General features: G+C 35.6%; 1 protein-coding gene across 1 annotated transcript in view; it reads left to right on the top strand.

The window, feature by feature from the left end:
• The window catches only part of Malrd1 (MAM and LDL receptor class A domain containing 1), a 639,509-nt gene that overhangs the window by 161,430 nt on the left and 463,171 nt on the right, over positions 1 to 14,908 (top strand). The window lies entirely within an intron of this gene.

The following is a 14,908-nucleotide window of genomic DNA, read 5'->3' as shown; positions in this document are numbered from 1 at the left end:
CCTTGTACCCTGTATTTTCTCTTTTTTTCATATTTAGTTTGTCTTATGTATATAAAACCTGGAATCCACATGTGTGAGGAAGCATGCAATATTTGATTTTTTTTAAATCTGGCTTATTTCACTTAACATAATTGACTCTAGTTATATCAAATTTCCTATGAATGACACAATTCATTCTTTTTTATGGCTAAATCAAACTGTATTATGTATATGCCACAGTTTTTTGGTAATTCAGCTATTGATTGATATCTAAACTTATGCCATTATTTGGCTACCTACTGGGAATTGTACTTCAGGAAATATGGATGTGCAGGCACCCCTATGTATGCTGACTTATGGACCTTTGCTTACCAGTCTTAGTTCATTTGTTTCCTGAGACCGCTTGGTCCAGCAGTGGTATAGCTGGGATTGAATAACCATAAATAAAATAAAAGACGTAAGGGAAGATTTGGGGAAAGGGCACTCTTCTACACTGCTGGTTAGAATGTGATTTCATGCAGTCACCATGGAGAGGAGCACGAAGCATCCTACAGAACTACAACCTAAGCTATACTAGATAGAAAAAGTGCATGCTTTACCAAATGACGCATAGCTTCTCTAGTGAAGAACCTAAGATTTTCTGCACATCTCCTCATTCCTGGTGCAATATCTGGTTTGCCTGGTTGATGTTGATTTTAATTCTACATTTGATCTGTCTTCTAAGGCAAATTGGCAAGTTCAAATGCACATATCTTTGTATAATTTTGTAGAAGACTTTCATGTACATTTTATGTTTTCTTTTCTTATTGATTCCCTTAAGTAGTTAAATCAGAGGTTCCCTTTATACAGTTCTTTAGATATAAAGAAGACAGTTTCAGAGAAGTCATCATTTACCCTCAGCCAAAAGAGCTTGTAAGCAGCAGAGATAGGACTTAAGCTAGACAAGGTTTGTAAATGACTGACATTTCTCCTTTTACCATTACTTCTTGAAGCCTGTAGCATGTAGGGCCTTGAGTAAATTTTTCTCCTGTTTTTAAAAGATTTCTGTACATAATATACTGTAAGAAACATTATAGCTATCCCTGGCTCAAAGTTGTGGGTGTTTTTGTTTTGTTTTCCATGTGCTAAATTTCTTTCAATTACTAACATTGGAAGCATTTTCTCTATCTAAGCTAAATCATGTTACCTATTTTATAGACACAAACCTTGTTCCAGGCCATCTTCTGAGAGCAGCTAACAATCACAGGTATCATTGAATATGTCTCAGCCAGTAAAGAGCACATGGGGATTGGTGATTTTTTTTTCAGAGACATATAAGTTGAAAGTGTATCTAATCTATCACAAGGAGTGTGATATCTTTCAGTTCTTCCACAAAGGCATACTGCAATTCAGTCAATAATACTAAATAATTCATTCTTAATGTCTAGTCAGGTCATTTGTAATTCAGACCAAACTCTTACTCACAGCATTAACTCTTCTTGTGAAGTTTACTCAATGATTGGTTTCTGTATGAAAACGACTTCATAGGGAGGCAGCTACACAGCCAGGTGAGCCTGGGACTTATCAAAGCACCCTTCACCATGAATCCAAACTTGATAGCTGAGTATTGAAACCCATCACAGGTCACATAGGAAGTGTTCTCTGTGATCTTAACCAGCCTGTATCCCAATAAAAGAACTTTTAAATAAATGTTCTTTTATACTCTTCATGAAACACATCCAGGAACTGATAACTGTGAATAATTTGAATGCTGTATGCTCAGGACAAGGTAGTTACTGTGGGGTCCAATTTAATCAAGGAAATACTTGATAATGTGTATCAGGTACTCATAGTATCTGTTCTGAGAAACAATAGAAGAATCAAAGCTTTTGTTAGCTGTAAGAACATAAGGGAAATTATTAATTTGCTACCCGGTAGATAAGAGGTTCTCACGAAGTATTTGCTTAAAGAAAAATTCAAAGACATTTTAGGATCATTCACTTGAAATCAAATGAAAAGGATAGGACTGAATTTTATGTGTAGGAGTTTGCCTGTTCATGTTAGTTGTGTAACACAGCCAGTAAAGACTCTCCAAATTGTTACAGATAATTAATTGAAATTTCCAACTGAATTCTATTATGAGTCATTGTCACATACTTGATATGAAATACCACACATATTGAGCAGTTCAGTCAATATCACAATCAAGATGCTGAATATTTACTTCATTTCAGAAATTGCCTTCTGTCCTTACATGAAACATCCTTCAGAATTCTCTTAGCATTTCACAACCACCACCTGTTTTCTGTGAATCTTACATTTTTTATTTAAAAGGAATCAGAGAGCATGAAATCTCTATTTACCTGGCTCATCCATCACAATTATTTTAAGATATTTATTTATTTATTTATTTATTTATTTATTTATTTATTTATTTATGTCAATAATTCATTTGGATAAAGCATAGTCTATGCATTAACTTGTTGACTGTTATATGGGCTATTAACAATAAAACTGATGTGAACAGTTTTGCACATATATTCATACAAACAATGACTCATTTTCATAGGTGAATAACCACAAGACGAACAGCTGATTTATCTGTATTTGAGAGACTTATGCTTATCTTTGTAGGAAACATTTATTTGGCTTTAACGTTCAAAAGTTTTCGTTCATATCAACAGTAAATGGGAATTTCAGGTCTAAGTCAATACCTATTACATTATTAGTCTTTTAAATTTAGCTCTTTTTAAGATGATGGAAGAATCTAATTACAGTTTTAACTGGCTGTGCTGTGGTATGATCTATGTTGAACACAGTTTCATGAAATTAGTTGTCCAGTGAATATGTATTCTGGATGCATTTCACAGCTTTTGTAGTATTTTGAAATTGGGTTATTGTTGAATCTTTGTATGTTACAAATGGAAGTCCTTTAATAGAGATGTGATTTACAATAAAGTTTTATTACTCTAGAACTTAGTACAGACAGTGTCTGTAATTCAGATGTTCAGTAACTGTTTATTGAATGATTATTTGACAGGGTGATGAGCACATATTTAGTAGGTAGAAAGTTAGGACTATTTGCTGTACTTAGTTTGATTTTTAACTCCTCATAATCAAATAATTTGTTGGGAATTTTAAATTGCCAAACTAATTTCTTAGAACATGGCAACAATAGATGGCCTTTTATAAGAGTATAGTTTGGTAATTCTGACTTTTTTTCAATAACTTGGAAAGAGCTGGGGAGATGGCTTAGTATGCAAACTGCTTGCTGTATAAATGTGAGGAACTGAGTTCAAATTTGCAGAAAATATCAAAAAGCCAAACACAGTAGTAGTTATCAATATCCCTAATTTTCTTATAATGAAATCTGAGCAAGGACAGCAGAATCCTTAAAGGTATATAGGCCAGATAGGTAGTTACATTCAGTGGTGAACAAGAGTCCTTGCCTCAAACAATATGGAAATACAAAAACAAAAGCTGTCCTCTGGCCTCTACACATGCATGGTGGCTTGAAAATGCCCACACATACACAGACACACACTTAACAAGTATGTACACACACACACACAAACACACACACACACATACACAAAGTAAATTAAAAATTATTTTCTTCTTTTGAAATTTGGGTGTTATTTATTTGTATTTTATATTCAATAGTGAATTTTACATAAAACATACTCAGGTTAGTATAATTTTAGATTACATAAAGATTTATAATTAAAATGATAGTTTAGTTAACCTCTAAACAGTTAACCCTAGATATCTTCCTCTTTCCTTGAGATCAAATTATTGTTCTCATATCAATTATATACATATTCTTTGGAAAGTAAATATTTGGGAGCTGGTAAGATATTTCAGTGAGTCGGGGTTTTTGCTCCTAAGCTAAATTCTACCCTGGAAACCACATAGTAAAACGAGAAAAAAATGTGACTCCAGAAAGCAAGTTGTCCTCTTACTGGCACAGGCACACAAGTCCAGATACTTACAGTAAATAAATAATTAATTAAATATGAAGGTAATAAGTTAAGAAAAGAAACATGGGGATGTTAATTTTGTTAATTTTTATTCTAAAAAAATTCAAAACTCCCCTGTGACAAACACTCTAACTTCCTCAGATTAGTTGACATTAATATTTTTCTTCAGTGTTTATTTCTCTAGTTTGTTTCATCCTTTGTTTTCGTACTATCTTCCTTTCTTTTTTTCATTATTATATTTATGTTTCCTTTCTAAGACGAGACAGAAAATCGTGGATTCAGAAGGGAGGGGAGTTAGGGGTAATCCTGAAGGAGTTAGGCAAGGGAAATATAATCAGAATATATCATATGAGAAAGATCTATTTTCAATAAAAGAAAACTAGAAAGAATATTGATATGGCGAATTGTATAAGCCAGAGTAGTGTTTATCTGCACCATGTACATGACATGGACCTTGTTTTCCCAATGGAAGCTTTGTCATGCAATTATAATATCCATAAACAGGGAGGTAATGTTTGATCCTACTGGTTCAGTTTACTGAAGGAAATGAAGCTATTGTCTTTAAAGTCTTACAGGTATTAAGGAACGAAGGCTAGGCTTTAGGTTGCTTATTCAGTGATCTTAACACTGTAGCATATTTTTTCCTCATTACCCACATGATTAAACAAATACAAGTTAGATAGGAAAACCAAAATACTCATGACCTATTTGTTGCAAATGTAACATTGTCTCCAGCAATTTGATGTCTTTACCTGATATACAGGAACTTAAACAATACATTCAGTAATTAGTATAGAAAAGTAATTACTTTGTCTGATCCAATCATTACCCTAGTTGTCTGAAAAACTGTGTTTACTCATGAGCTGTGGAAAATGACTTATTTATCCCAAAAGTCTAACTTTAAAAGTGAATGACTTGTGTAAAGCTTTACATATTTTTCCAGGCTACTTTCTTTGCAAAGCGTTCTCAGATTTTCTGAGTCATAATACATTATAATATAAAAACATGAGAGAACATTGGTATTTATATATTGTAACTTAATATCTCAGTACATTGTGAATGTATCTGGTTGTTGTAGAACTCCATATTCAATTCTAGAATAATATGATATACTAATATTCTTTCTATAATAATTATTAAATTCTATACAATAATGCAAAAGGAAAGGTTTATTTAGAGACACAGAAGGTTATAATGAGTGCCTATACCAGTAGTAGTTTTTCTTTTTTAGCTGATGCAGATATGGAAATGAGTCTCTAGGCATGACGCAGTTATTCCTTAGAAACCTGGCGTTCCTTATGTTAGTGTTGTCAGATGTTCTGTTTCTTCTAGAACATTGCCACTGAACCAACACCATAATCTGTGACTTGAGAGTTTGCCAGTCAAGTATTGTCTTTCTCAATGGGGCTTAGTAGACACACTTAAAAGCTAAACATATGACCATGATTTGTTGTTTCCCTTCAGTAAAAGTAATTCAAAATTTCTCAGAATTCAACAGTTTCTAGCATGCTTTTTAGGTGAAACATTCTACTTCCTCCTGGTACGGAACCATCGGCACATTTCCATGAAAAATCAATTCAGCAAAGTGACATCTCTTGGAGAGGGTCTGAGGGATTCATATGTCAAAAAAAGCATTTGAGACAGATTCAGTTGCAGAGGCTGCTGAATGAGAATGTTGAATGAGAGAAGGGATACTTTATCACAGCTAATGAAAAGTATCCTAAAGTTTAGCTTCTAAAGATGTTTTAACTTATACACTCAGCATACTACTGACACTGTGAAAGGATAATTTCTAGCCATAAATCCTTTACTGCATAGACCATCACTTAGATGACATGAAGCAATTCACATTGCAATTCACATTGAAGTCTGGGTACATCATGAACAAAAACGTTTTCGTGTATTTACTATATGATATTTTCAGCTACTTTAGTGGTTGACTCACCAAAAATGTTACATCAAAATCATAGAAGATTATATTTTAATTTAAGTTTAAAATTAATTTGGAGGCTGAAGCAATGGTTTGGCATTTAAAAGCACCCTTTGCTCTTGTAGATAATCAAAGTTTGATTGGCAGTATCCATGCCAGGTGTCCCACGAGGATTTGTAATTCTAGTTCTAGGGGCATAATGCTCTTTTCTGGCTTCTACAGAACCTCCACACCCCACACTCCACAAATAGGAAGGAAGTGAGGGAAGGAGATAGGGAGGGAGGGAGGGAGGGAGGGAGGGAGGGAGGAAGGAAGGAAGGAAGGAAGGAAGGAAGGAAGGAAGGAAGGAAGGAAAGAAGGAGGGAGGGAGGGACGGACCAAAAATCATTTTCCTCATAGGCTTGGCCCAAGTGTGTTCTAGTATCACCAGGTTTGGGAAACTTTTCACTGAGTAGCTTTCGATCCTCTGAAGACAGAATGTGCCTTCTAATATTAAACTGTGATCTCTCTCCCCTTTGATTTTCTCCTGTAGGATTAAGTTCTTGGTTGGATTCTGTGCACATAACCTTCACTGAGAAGTGTTGCAAAATCCCAGTTTATTCCAATGTATTGATTGTTTGGCAATACACAATCCAGTGATATTTACTGGCAGCTCATTTTATTCCTAACTTCTCCTTCCCCTGACCCCCCAAAAATGTAATCATGTACAAAGTAGACCAAGGACAAGAACATTGGCCTTTGAAGAAGAGGTACCCTAAACTTTTGGCATTATCATGTAACGTTTCTATCTACCAAGTTTACACTGGAGAATCACAAGTGCAAAAGAGGGACAGAAGTTCTCATAGTCTGTTAAGTAAGCACATGATTTTGCGACAGCTTCATCTGTAGCTATCCTTGGTTGTAGACAACTCTCTGAATAAGTTAGGAAGACTTTTGTTGCCTTCTGGAAATCTACTTCAATATTAATAACAGAGAAAAGATTTCAGATAAATTTTACAGTGAAAGATGTAATAATGTTTTAGTTAATTTATAATATTGTGATATTTCATACATCACACATGCCTATAAAAATGTTATGTAATTTTTAATACTGCTAAGTAAAAAATGCTTAAGGTATGTTGTAAATAAGGTAAGGCCATTTTTAACAAAGTTAAGTTCATCTTAGTTTCCCTGAAACTATATACTGAAGTTCTGACTGTCACTTTGCATAACATTTTTCTTCCAGTTGTCTATAGTTTGCTGGAATATACATTGAAAGGTTTTAGTTGGAATTCTCTGACATGCACTCTCAGTTAACAACACTCAAGGATGTGTGGCTTTGGACTGCTCCATCAATCTTGGGCTACCACTTTCAATTTCTCTTAGGTTCTCCAGCTTCAAAATGTTATCCCAACCTTTTGTAATATATCTACACACACACACACACACACACACACACACACACACACACATACAGACGGGGAGAGAGAGCGAGAGAGCCAGACAGGCTGACAACTTCATCCCATAGAGGCAGCGACAGTAATATCATAAGTTCAAGGGCTAAATGGTGAGATTCCATGTTAAAACAGAAAGTACAATGAAAGCAAGCAACAACAAAAACAAAGACAGCAAGGGGCCAGTAATTGTTTAGAAAACAAGTCCAGTATCTTCAATCCATTCTTTTACTTCCCATGAACTTCTTTGTACTTCCATAAAATTAAGTGTCAGCCCATTTACTAAACCCTCTGTAATTATAGTAGGATGTTGTTAAGAGTTGCCTTCATTGTAGATATGCAGCAAATTTTGAAATTAATATATATCTATGAAAGTACACAGATGTTTATATAAGAGACAGAGAGAAATATTGTAGCTATCAGAAACAACTCTTTGATAATTGGACAATTGGTATACCAAAATAAGAAATAAACAAAAACCCTATAAGATAAATACTAAATATGAACATGAATAAGTTTATTTTATGATGCTTTTAAAGTCTTGTCAGTTTAGGGATCACTTGAAACTTGATGAAGCTATATCGTAATTTCCTTTTTCCCTTCCTCTCCCTCCTCCCCTCCTCTGTTCACCCCCTCTCCCTCTTTCCTTACTTTCATCCCCTCTTCCTTCTTCCCTCCTTTTATTTCCCATCTCTCTTCCCCTTTCTTCTTTCATGTCTACCAGAATTTCAATCCTTTCTTCAGAGGAATCTTGCCAAGTCTTTTCGTCCTTATCTCTCACTAGAGTTAGGAGAACGAAGTAAGTCATATCTCTTGCATCTGAAGTAATCGTGTACGAATTGGCAGATTCTGTGAACCTGAGGGTGCAACATTGGCTCTCAGTTGTGTGGAAATCTCTTTTGTGGGATTTAGCTGTTCTCTGCAGATTTGTATACACATGCTGGGTCTGCAAGTCCTTGCCCCACTTACCGCCACTCTGCAAGGACTGTTCAAACATGCTGTGGAAAGGTGAACAAGTGTGTTAAATCATCATGGCTAGATCATCTTATTGAAAATTCTACAAACAAATCCCATATCTGATACAAGTAACTTTAATCAGACTGACTAGCACTCTAGATGCAGAAGCCAAGCAGTGTCTCTTGAATGCACTGCCCTGTCTCTATGAATAACATGGTGAAATATGTTCTGAATGGTTTGTCTCTACGGAGCCACATTACTTTCATCAGATAAAATGTGTCAGATTTGCTGTCTTCTCTGCATTTTTAGAGCATTATAACGCTTTGAACCAAATCCTCATGCTGATACTGGTGACACATAAATTTGGCTTTTATCTTGAACAGAAATCGATGTGTCACATAGTGTTCACTGAGGACAGGGTCCGAGGTTCTTTTGAAATTCTTTGTCAAATTATTGCTTTATCTTGATTTGTGTCCTCAGCCTTTTTCTCATTCAATAGAAACTATTGTATTGCTATCTGTTAGTGCACCACGATCTATACCAATTTACACTCTGAGCCCGGACCTGTTTATGGAACATATGGGTTCACTATAGATCAGGGACAGGATGCATTCTTTTTTCTCATAGTGTCAGATTGGAGATTTGGGGTTCAATACAACCCTTGGTGAGTTGAGAAGAACTACTAGTGAGTACTGTCTTCTGGGAAAATGGAGATTTTTGTCTCTCCCAGGAATAAACCTTCTATTCGTTGTCTAATACCGCTCTGAAATATGTTTACAAACAACAAAAACAGACTAAGCCACTCAACGGCGTGTGTGTGTGTGTATGTGTGTGTTTGTGTGTGTCTGTGTGTGTCTATATGTATGCATGGTATATATGTTTCTTAACAATAAACACAGAGAGACTATTGAGGTGTCTGTGTTTGCATATATGAATGTATGTATGTATATATGTATGTATGTATATATTAACAATAATCAAATAGAGGCTATCAGGAGAGTCAGAAAGTTCATGGGAGAAGTTTAAGGGAGGGTAGCTGGGTGGGGCTGGAGAGAGCAGAAGGAGAGGGATGTAATTCTATTCCTATTAAAACAGATTTTAAAAAGATTTTAATAAAATATTCCTTTACAGACACAGAATAAAAATCACAGAAGATTGTTTTCTATTGCCTTCTATAGAATGTTCATGTCTATGATAAACCATTTAATTACTAGATACTGATAATATTGTTTTTCCTCTTACACATTGCATGTGGAATGACTTTAGTGACTCCTTTATAACCTGTTTCAAGGCACCATAGTCAATTTTTGCCAAGCTAAAATTAGATTATGTATGTTACAAGATGAATTTCTTGGAATGGAAGTCAATACTTTTAAAGAATATTTTTCCTTTTCTAAACATACATTCCATCTTTCTTTACTGTGACATTATTTGTTTTGGAAACATGTTCTTTTGTTATTTCCATCTTAAAGTCTTTAGTCTGAATTTTAAACTATTATGCCTGTATTGAAGTTGCTTAGGAGATATGTGAGATATATTATCTATGCTATAATGCCAAACTTTCTGTCAACACAAGATGGGGATCAATAAGTGAATTAATGCTGAAGTAGTTAAGGTGAGAGATAATTATGTAGCCCTGAATCATTCTCCAGAAATAGTAAGAACAGAGAAGGAAGATAGAGAGATATTTAAAATGTTTTTTAAGGATCTAACCTGTATAATTCTTAACTGCTAATTAATCAGCCATTGGATTATCCTGTGCTATGCCTACAGCTGATAATTACTCTGAATATTTGATAGAATGATTTTTGTCACAGTGTCTGAGTTAGTTTCTGTTTAAGAAAATTTTATATTCATATTAATTTGGCTCAAATAGCCCCATTCAAGCCTCATGAAGAAACTTAATCACCATCATGATATTAAAAGATTGGAACATTGGGAGACAATTAAGTTGAGGACTCCAATTCGTAAAGGGAAGGATATTCCAACCAAAGAGTTAGTTAGTTATCCTGGGAATGGATAGGTTTTAAAATTTGTCCATTTTTTATTGCTTTCATACACACGATGAGGTAGACATACTTGTGCTCTGGCTGCTGTACAAGCTCTACATACATAGCATGTATGTTATCAGGACGGGATGTCCTATCATGTTGACACAGGAAGAAGACAAGCAAAATTGTTTTTCAGTTGAGAACTGTAGGCAACCAACACTTTCTGAAGAGGGAAAAATAGCCTTTGTAAAGTGGTCAACATTGAAACCATATTCAAATAACTAGACCTGGGATATCACAGCTTCCAGAACTATGATGCATAAGTCTCTATTCTATAGAGTCCACTGTGATTTTCTGTTTGCTCAGCAGAAAACAGGCTGAGATCCATACCAACAGTGTTAATTTCTAGGATATTTGAGATATTTACTGAGTAAGGGTTACAGGATTTTATCCCAAAACAAAACAAAAAAGTCACAAATATTTTTGTTCTTTATCATAAAATTCAATCAAAAACTTCCATTTTGTGAAAGAAATTCCATTCTTCCGCGAAAGACATAAAAGTTTATACCTGAAGTCCACATAGTATAAAGTCCATTTAAGTGGATAGACCAATAATGAAGCTCAGTAAGTAAAATGCCACTCAGCAAGACAAAGGAAGAGTGACAGAAGTATGGAAGCCTCTGGAAAGCATTTATGCTCAGTGAAAGATAAAGACACTAAGAACGTGAGTGTATTATTTTACTAATATTGTAGTTCAAACACCATAAGTGAGGGCCTTTGATATGTTAAGCTTGAGGAGATCAAATGGAACAAGATGCAAGCTCCTTGTGATGAAATTTTTGTATTTTTACTACATCTATAGATAGCTACATGATGATGTTCATCTGATACACTGAACTGTACATTTAACATGGCTAGATTTTATTAAATCTCTACTATGTTTATGAGTATAAGAGTGTATGAACTTCCTGAAGAAACAGGGTGATATTTGTTTTTAACAGTAGAATTGTGCTTATCTGTAGGACTGGTGGAAAGATCAGTGTGTTGTCTAGTATTATCACCAAGCTAGACACAGGCTACAGTCATTTTGGGAGAAAGAACTTCAACTGAGAAAATGTCCCAACCAGACTGGCCTATGGATGCTTTTTCTTGATTAATGCATTGATCTACTGTTGCTTAGAAGTGTAAGATGAATTAAACCCATTTCTCCCTAAGTTACTTTTGATCTTGGTAGTTTTATCATAGCAATAGAAACTATAACTAGCAATTAGAATGTTTCCAATGGATTCTAGTTAACACTCTCTTAGGATGTTTCTGTGGTTCTCTGTGCTGCAGTCCCTAATTAAGTGATTTTTCTTTCTATCTCTTAGAGTCACAATATAGCAGAAGATATATACACAGTAATTTTGTTGATGTTGTTTTAAAAAACACCAAAGAGTTTAAGTAGAGTTGTTTAGGGACTGAGTGCATGAATATTTGACAAATTTTAAGTGTTTATAGTGAGGCTGGAAGTGGTTATTTGATAGGGTTGTTGAAATATTTTTGTTTTTAAATGAAAATAAAGCATGGGTGTAGTAAATATAAAGAATGCAGTTTTGTAGAGTCATGTATGATTGTCATATTGGCATGATTTTGGAACTTCTTCCAGCTGTATCACAAGATATCAAAGAGTATTAAGCAAAGGAAAAAGAGTGTTCTAGTAACGTTATAATTTTGGGAAAGAGAAACAATTAAAGCAATGTTTACATTTTCCCTTAATGTCTTCAGAGGTTTGTGTCAAAATATGTATAATTAATAGCCCAAATTATCTTAAAATTTGCTTACACAACACACATTTAATAACGTTGTTTTCTCAGTTCCATTAAAATAATGTAGCTTTGGTATTAGCTACCGCAGCTGTCTCCATGCTTGCCTAGTCTCCCTGTGTGACCTTATGGTACTTCCTGATGACCTCTCCTTAAATGATGGCTTTATGCTCAACTTTATTGTGTCTCTAATTTGCAAGTGATGCTTGTAAATTTATTCTGTGATTCTGCAGTTGTTTCCTACATGAGCTTTTCTTCTTTCTTATCAACTGTCATTGTCATTCTATGGTTTTCACATGGCAGAAAAATCTAGTCAAACAATAAGATGTATTTCCCTGTGGTCACCAATGTGTTCTATCACTACATCTTATCCAAACTTCCCCTATCCAACCTTTGTATCTGTTATTGATGGTTTCCTGTTATGTCCTTACACTACTAGTTTGAGACAAAATTTATTGGGTTCAGATTCCATCTTGGAGAACCTGACCTAAATTTGAACTCAAGTAAACTAACAGGCTGGTACCTAGCACCAGATTCCAGGTTATTCCCCAACAAGACTTGTGTTTCCAGGTTACCTGCCCCCACTCAACAAATTCACCATGTAGCACCATTTTCCAGGGTACCCCCAACAAGACCTGCACCTAGCACCAGTCTCCTGATTATTCTCCCAAGAAATCTGCATCTCCAGGTTACATGCATACCCCTGACTATCAACAACCAATCAGAAGGAAAGCAGAAGATAAGTTTATGACTTGGCTCTCAGCACCAGTCAATTATGTTAAAGGACACAGTAACCGTCCAATTAGATGCTTGCCAGGCTAGAAACACCTCTCACTTGTCATTCCCCATAAAACCTTGTTCTAATGAGTGTTCAGGGCTTTTTCTCCATTGTCATCTTGTGGGTCAGTCTTGAGTTAAGCCCAAGTTCAACCTTGTGAATAAAGACTCTTGTGTAATTTTTTTTGGATCAGCTCCTGATTGGTCTTTCAGGGTTCATGAAAGCTTCCTGGTACTACACTGGCGCCCTCTGAGGGAAACCTTGTCTGTCTTCCATCTGAAAAGATTATAATCTGTTGATGAATGCCAGCACCCTTTCAGGGCATTCAATATCTAAAAAATTCAGGGTTTAAAAGTGGGGATTCTTCTTCACTACGGGACAGTTCTTAAGGGCCATCTTAGCGTTAGGACTAGAAACATTAATTCTGACTACATCATTGTTCAACTTCTTTTTAGCCTCCATTATTTTTGCCCCTAGTTGAATTGCTGTTGTTTTCTCTTTCAGACATGTCTTCTGGTCTTCATGTTTTTACAGCTATTTGACTATGTGTATATTGAGTATGCATGCTCACATCTGTGCACCTGTATGTAATGGTCTGTGTGTGTGTGTGTGTGTGTGTGTGTGTGTGTGTGTGTAAGACAGAGATAGATGTCAGATGTCTTTCTTATCACTCTGCATCTTATATATTGAGGTAGCCTCTCACTTGAACCCAGAGTTAGACAATTCGGATTGTCTAAGTTGCTAGGTTGCTCTGGTAAATCTTTATTTTTGCTTCCCAAGTTCTGTAAGGAAGACACCCTGTCTGGCCAACACTTAAGTGAGAATTGTATAGCAAACCATAGTCCTCATATTTACATAGCCACTGCTTTACTGAGCCGTAACCCACAGTTCCTCCCTTTCTCTGTCCTGGCTACCAAATCACTCTGGAACCACAAGTCTCTGCCCGACTAGGCACATCTTCCACTGAGGTCAGGCAAGGTAGACCACTTAGGGAACAAGATCCACAGGCAGGCAACAGAGTCAGGGTAAGGCCTTGATCCAGTTGTTATGGGACCCACACAAAGACCAAGCTATATATCTGTTACATATCTGCAGAGGGCCTAGGTCCAGGTCTTATATGCTCTTTTGGTCAGTCTTTTGGTTCAGTCTCTGGTAGGCTCCAAGGGTCCAGGTTAAGTGACATCGTTGGTCTTTCTGTGGAGTTCCTATCCCCTCAAAGTTCCTCAATCCTTCTTTCAACTCTTTGACAAGACTTCCAAACTCTGTCGAATGTTTGGCTGTGGTTATCTGCATCTGTTTTGGTTAGCTGTTGGGTAGAGTCATTATGTAACATCTTAACACTCTGGGGAAGTAGAGTGAGGAACATAGGAAACACTGAACATGGTTTTTTCAACTGCCACCAATGTAAAATCAAAATACTAAATTTAAACCAATGAGTAGTAGAAGAAGGTCATGGAGAATTTTCATATGAAGCTTCTTTGAATCCTTAATTACTAACCTAAATTGCTATAGAAACAAAAGCTCCTTTGTCACAAACAATGGCAAAGTTAGATGCATATCTCTTTTTATTCATGGTGAAGTAAGCTTCTTCATCTAGACAAGAGTCAGTTCAAATGTTATACATGCAAATGCTTTACATAAATTATCAGTCTAATGTTAGCAGATAGATTATGGTTGCTTTTAAAAGTATGGAACTTATGCTGGAAAGAAGACTCAGCATTTAAGAGCATTGACTGCTCTTCCAGGGGACTAAAGTTCAATTCCCAGCGCCCACATGGCAGCTCACTGTCTATGCTGCCAATTCTAGGTAATCTGAGACCCTTAGAGAGAATGCACATAAAATAAAACTACAAAGAAAAATTAAAATAAGTATAGAATCATTTCAGATAGCTTTTGCTGTATCAGATAGAATCAAACGCCCTTAAGTCTTCATGCAGATAAATTTCAGTTATATAAGACTGACACTGCCCAGGTCTATGATGTATGACTCCTATTTTCCCCCCAATCTTACAGTTTCCTAAAAATAGAAAAAATGCTTCCTGCAGCCACTTTTTAACTCTCCTAAACCTTTTAGCT

Source organism: Grammomys surdaster, unplaced genomic scaffold (genome assembly GCF_004785775.1).
Source record: "Grammomys surdaster isolate TR1022 unplaced genomic scaffold, NIH_TR_1.0 146, whole genome shotgun sequence".
NCBI classification, from domain to species: Eukaryota; Metazoa; Chordata; class Mammalia; order Rodentia; family Muridae; genus Grammomys; species Grammomys surdaster.
Note: the sequence above shows the minus strand (reverse complement) of the source record. Positions and strands in the feature narration are given on the sequence as shown.